We start from the raw sequence: 6576 nt of genomic DNA on the forward strand, positions 1-6576 counted from the left end.
ACTCAGTTAGCTGTCAGACCACAGCTCCGTATGTCTCCTTTTTTTGGTATTTTCATGCAAATTCTTCTGCTAGTTGGGGTTTAGTCCAATTCTGTATCCTTCCCTTCAAGGCTCAGGGGTCCAAGATTATCTTCTGGGTCTGTGTTAATTGGTTTCCCTTTTCTTTGTTGAAGAGGTCTTTGCAATCCATCTGCCTAGTCCGCCATCTTGCCAGAACTCCAGAACTTTTTATTTTGAAATAATTTAAAATTGATAGATGAGCTTCAAAGATAGCACAGAGAGTTCTTGAGTACCTGTGATAGTCAAGATTGTGTGGTTGATTCTGAGTGGTTTAAGCAGCTGTGGTGTGGTGGTTCCTATGATGAAATGTGATGTAAGGTAGTCACCTCCATGGTGGCATATGCTTTGAGCAGCCAATCAGTTGAAAGACAGTTTCCTCAGGGGTGTGGTCTGCTTCCAATATACACATGGACATCCTTGGGAAATTCTGAGACATTCTGTTGGATTTGGATCCTGTTGTATTGCCTGCTGATTTTGGAATTGCTGCCTTCACAGCCTGTGAGCCAACAGTCTGACATTTTACCTGTTGATCTTGGATTTGTAATCCGTTAAAGTCTGCTATACTGCCACCTGCTATACTGCCTGTCAAGCTTGGGTCCATCAGCTCCAGAAGTTGCATGAGTCAGAAAAAGCCTCTAGCTTTATGTTTGACCCATGAATCTGGGACTTACCAGCCTCTACAACTGTGTGAACCATTTCCCTGAGATAAATATCTCTCTCTCTCTCTCTCTGAGCTTTCCTGATTTTGCTTCTCTAGAGTACCTAGCCTAAGATAATACCCTTCACCCAGCTTTCCATAATGTTAACAACATCTTAAATTACCACAGTACATGGAACAGATTCTCTCTCAGAGCCCTCAAACAGAATCAACATGGCTGACATCCTGGTTTTTGACTTCTAGCCTCCATAGCAGTTCAAGCCCACCAAGTGGGACCATGGAATAAAAGGGCTAGTGATCTGCTCCCATTAAGAGTACAGCCAATAAAATCCTATGGAGCAGTTCTACTTTGTAACTCATGAGGTTCACCACGAATTGGAATCAACAGCAAATAACAATAAGCCTCCAGAGCTGTGAGACAATAACCCTGTGTTCTTATTTGCTGTTAGTCGTTAGGTGCTCTCGAGTCAGCATCAACTCATAGAGACCCCATGTAGAACAGAATGAAATATTGCCCAGTCCCACACCGTCTTCACAATCCTTGCTATGTTTGAGTCCATTGTTGCAGCCATTGTGTCAACCCATCTCCTTAAGGGTCTTCCTCTTTTTGCCAACTCTCTACTTTGTGCCTAAGGCATTTGACTGTTAACCAGAAGGCTGGTGGTTCAAATCCACCAGCCACTCCTCGGAAGGAAGATTGGGCAATCTACTTCCGTAGTGATACTGCCTTGGAAACTCAAGTAGGGGACACTATGAGTTGGATCTGACTCCACGTCAGTGAGTTTGGTTTTTGGCTTTTTCTACTTTGCCAAGCCTAATGTCCTTATCCAAGGACTATCCCTCTTGAAAACATGTCCAATGTATGTGAGACAGTCTTACCACTCTGGCTTCTGAAGTGCATTCTGGCTTCTTCCAAAACAGATTTTTTTTCATTCTCCTGGCAGTCCATGGTATTGTCTATGTTCTTTGTCAACACCATAATTCAAAGGAATCAATTCTCCTTCAGTCTTCCTCATTCATTGTCCACCTTTCACATGCATATGATGCAGCTGATAACACCATGGCTTGGGTTAAGAACATCTTAGTCCTCAAAGTGACATCTTTGTATTTGACACTGCAAAGAGGTCTTTTGCAGCTGATTAGCCCAATGCAACACATCCTTTGATTTCTTGACTTCTGTTTCCGTGGGTGTTGATTGTGGACCCAAGTAAAATGAAATCCTTGACAACCACAATCTTTTCTCTGTTTATCATGATGTTGCTTATTAGCCCAATTGTAAGGATTTTTCTTTATGTTGAGATGTAATCCATACTGAAGGTTGTAGTCTTTGATTGTCATCAATATGTGCTTCATGTCCTCTTCACCTCAAGCAAGGTTGTGTTATCTGCATATCATGGGTTGTTAATGAGCCTTCCTCCCATCCTGGTGCCACTTTCTAACAATTTTATGATTACATCTTATATTTGGGTCATTAAGCCATTTTGACCTAATTCTCAGATATGGTGTGAGGTATAGGTCCAATGTCATTCTTTTGCATATGGAAACCCAGTTGTTTTTCTAGGACCATTTATTAAAGAGACTATTCTTTCCCCATTCAATGGACTTAGCAATGGACTTTTTGCTAAATCAAATAACCATAGATGTATAGGCTTATTTTTGAACTGTCAACTCAATTCCATTGGTCTATATGTGTATCCTTACACCAGACTGTTTTTGTTACTGTAGGTTTATAGTAGGATTTCAAGTCAGGAATTGTGAGTCTTCCTACCTTGTTCTTTTTCAAGATCATTTTGGATATTCAGGGCTCCTTGTGAATGAGAGGATGAACTTTTCCTTTCAGAAAGAAGGCTGTTGGGATTTTGATAGGGATTGTGTTGAACCCATAGATCACTTTGACTAGTATTGACATCTTAATATTAAATATTTCAATCCCTGCACATGGCATGTCTTTTCATTTATTTGGGTCTTTTAAAATTCCTTTCAGCAGTGTTTTATAGCTTTTACTGTTCAAGTTTTCATTTACCTCTGTTGTTAAAATAGAAGAAGTAACAAATCTGTCCAGGAGGAAGTGCAGCTAGAATGCTCCTTGAGAGTGAGAATGGCCAGATTTTGTCTCACCTACTTTGGTCTTGTCAGAAGGGACCATTCCCTGGAGAAGGATATCATGCTTGGTAAAATGGGTTGTTGTTGTTGTTGTTGTTATGTGCCGTCGAGTCGGACCCGACTCATAGCGACCCCTCCTTGGGTTTCCGAGGCAGTATCACTACGGAAGTAGATTGCCCTGTCTTCCTTCCGAGGAGTGGCTGGTGGATTTGAACAGCCAGCCTTCTGGTTAGTAGTCAAGTGCCTTAGCGAAAGGCCCAAGATGAGCCTGCAACAATGGGCTCAGGTATAGCAAGGATTGTGAGGCTGGCATAAGACTGGGCAGTGTTTCATTCTGTTGTACATAGGATGGCTATGAGTTGGAGCTAACTCGACAACGACACCTAACAACAAGAACAACATTTTATCCTTTTGGATGCTATTGTAAATGGAATTGATTTCTTAATTTTCTTTTTTTGATTGCTTATTGATAGTGTATTGAAATCCAACTGACTTTTTTGTTACCTGGTACCCTGCAATTTTCTGAGCTCTCTTCTTAGTGATTCTAGTGGATTGCATGCTGATTCTCTGAGATTTTCTACAGACAGACCATGCCATCTGCTAATAGTGATAGTTTTACTTCTTCCTTCCTAGTTTAAATATCTTTCATTTCTCTTTTTGGCCTAATTGCTCTGAGTCCAACTAGAACTCCCAGTACAATATTGAATAAAACCAAAACACCCACTGCTATCCAGTTGATTTTGACTCATAGGGACCCCTGTAGGGTTTCTGAGGCTGTAAATCTTTATGGAAGTAGATTTTTCCATCTTCTTCCCATAGATCAGCTGGTGGGTTTGAACCACTAACTTTCTGGTTGGCAGCCAAATGCCAGAATAGCAATAGTAAAAATTGGCATCTTTGTCTTGTTCCTAAATTGATGTGAAAGGATTCATTCTTTCTCCATCGAGTATGATGTTGTTGTTGTGTGCCGTCGAGTCGGCCCCAACTCATAGCGACCCCTCCTTGGGTTGCCAAGGCAGTATCACTACGGAAGTAGAATTGCCCAACCTTCCTTCCGAGGAGTGGCTGGTGGGTTTGAACCACTAGCCTTCCAGTGAGCAGTCAAGTGCCTTAGGTACCAGAGCTCCTCGAGTATGATGTTAGCTGTGTGTTTTTCATAAATGCCTTTTATCGTATTAAGGAATTTCTCTTTGATTCCTAGTTCTTTGGGTGTTTTTATTATGAATAGATGTTGGATTTTATCGAATACCTTTTCTGCATCCCATAAGATAATCATGTTGTTCTTTTCTTTCATTCTACTAAGGTGGAGTATTACATTGTTTGATTTTTCTAATATTGAACCACACTTGCATTCCTGGAATAACTTCCAGTGGGTTATGATGTACAATCCTTACTCATGGTGTTTTTGGATTTGCTTTGCTAATATTTTGTTGAGAATTTATGTGTTTATATTCATAAATGATATTAATCCATTTCATCTAAGTTATCTAATATGTTAGCATGCAGTGTAGTATTCTCTTATGATCCTTTTTATTTCTGTAGGGTTGGTAGTAATGTCCTCATTTTCATTTCTGATTTTAGTAATTTGTATCTTTTCTCTCTGATTCTTTTTCAGTCTAGCAAAAAACTTGTCGATTTTCTTGATTTTTACAAAGAACCCACTTTTGGCTTCAGTGATTCTTTCTATTGTTTTTGTATTCTTTATTTCACTTATTTCTGCTCTGATTTTTGTTACTTCCTTGCTCTGGTAGCTTTGGGCATAGTTTATTTTCCTAGTTCCGCAAGTTATAAAGTTAGGTTATTGGCTTGAATCATTCTTCTTTTTTAACGTAGGCTTTTCCCAGAAGTGAAACTGAGTCCTCTAGAGCATCCAACGTTTCTTACTTGGGCTATGGAGGAGGTGACCCAAGAAAGCTCTTTGGGGGAAAGGCTTTTGCTCTCAGATCAAAAATCATGGTGTTTGTAAGAGTCTGTGCAGCCCAAGAAGTTTTGTTATCAAAAAGGACCAGGGGAAGACCTTCAATCAAATGGATTGACACAGTGGCTGGCATGATGGTGCAGTGCAGTGAATTGCTTAATTTGATTTAATTTAATTTGGGAGCTTTGGTAGCATAGTGCCTAAGGCACTTGACTGCTAACCAGAAGGCTGGCAGTTCAAACCCACCAGCCACTCCTCAGAAGGAAGATGGGGCAATCTACTTCCGTAGTGATACTCCCTCGGAAGCCCAAGGAGGGGTCGCTATGAGTCCAATCTGACTCCACGACAGTGGGTTTGGTTTTGGTTTTTTATTCTTTCCAACACTAGAATTCAAATGTCTCAATTATTCTTTAGTCTTCCATATTAATTGTCCAGGTTTCACGGCCATATGAAACAATTGAAAATACACATGTCTTGAGTCTTTAGCCCTCAGAGTGACATCTTTGCTTTTTAACACCTTGTTCTTGTATTGTGCCGTTGAGTCGGACCCAACTCATAGACACCCCTCCTTGAGTTTCCGAGGTGGTATCACTACGGAAGTAGATTGCCTGACCTTCCTTCTGAGGAGTGGCTGGTGGGTTTGAACCTCCAGCCTTCTGGTTAGCAGTCAAGTGCCTTAGGCACTATGCTACCAGAGCTCCTTTTTAATACCATGAAGAGGTCTTTTGCAATATATTTGCTCGGTGCAGTATGTCATCTGACATCTTTACTGCTGCTTCCATGGGTGTTGATTGTGGACCCAAGAAAAAGGAAATCCTTGAAAACTTCGTTCTTTTCTCCATGTAGCATGATGTTGCTTGTTGGTCCAGTTCTGAGGATTTTTGTTTTCTTTATGTGGAGGGGTAATCCACACTGAAGACTATTCTTTGATCCTCATCAGTAAGTGCTTCAGATTCTCTGCACTTTCAGCAAACAAGATTGTGTCATCTGCATAACACGTATAGCAATGGAGAACTGAAACTGCCATAAATATGACAGGAACACGCTTGGACCTCAGAAAGCGTAACAGTGATGGGGGCTGGGATACTGAGAAGGGCTGTTTCTCCAAGTATGTCAGGAAGGCCATGGGTGTATTCAGGAACATCCAAGTCAGAAGAGCGCCCACTTCCTATCTGAGAAGAGTCAGACCCTCCTTTCTCTCAACACCATATTCTTGGAAGAGTGACTCTCATGTCCAAAACCTTAGCTTTCACCCAGCCTCAGTGCAACCATCTGACTTCTGGCCTGGCAGCTTTCACAGAAAATACACATACAAAGTCAGTGATGTGGCTTGTCCACTCCAAATGCTTCCTCTTGGAGCCTAACATCTGTGGATTTCCTGGGGCAAGTCACTTGGGTGGCTACACCCTTTATGTCATGGATTGTGGAATACCTGCTCATGAGGAGGGTGAGCTGCTGCTTCTTGTTCTTAGGAGCTGCCCAGTTGGTCCCACCTCACAGTGACTCTATGTCAACAGAAGAAAACACTGCCTGGTTCTGTACCATTCTCACAATTGAACTGTGTTTGAGCCCACCGTTGTAGCCACTGTGTCAATCCATCTCATTGAGGGTCTTTCTCTTTTTCCTGACCTTCTACTTTACCAAACATAATGCACTTCTGAAGAGCATTCTTTGTGTGTGTGTGTGTGTGTGTGTGTTTGTGTGTGAGAGAGAGAGAGAGAGAGATTTGGGTGAAGATTTGCAGAGCAAATTCACTTTCTATACAGCAGTTTACATATACTTTGTCTCATGACATTGACCACAGTTTACCACAATGCAACAGCTCCCCTCCCACTTC

Source organism: Orycteropus afer, unplaced genomic scaffold (genome assembly GCF_000298275.1).
Source record: "Orycteropus afer afer isolate SDZICR_OR568_19922 unplaced genomic scaffold, OryAfe1.0 scaffold00405, whole genome shotgun sequence".
NCBI lineage: Eukaryota > Metazoa > Chordata > Mammalia > Tubulidentata > Orycteropodidae > Orycteropus > Orycteropus afer.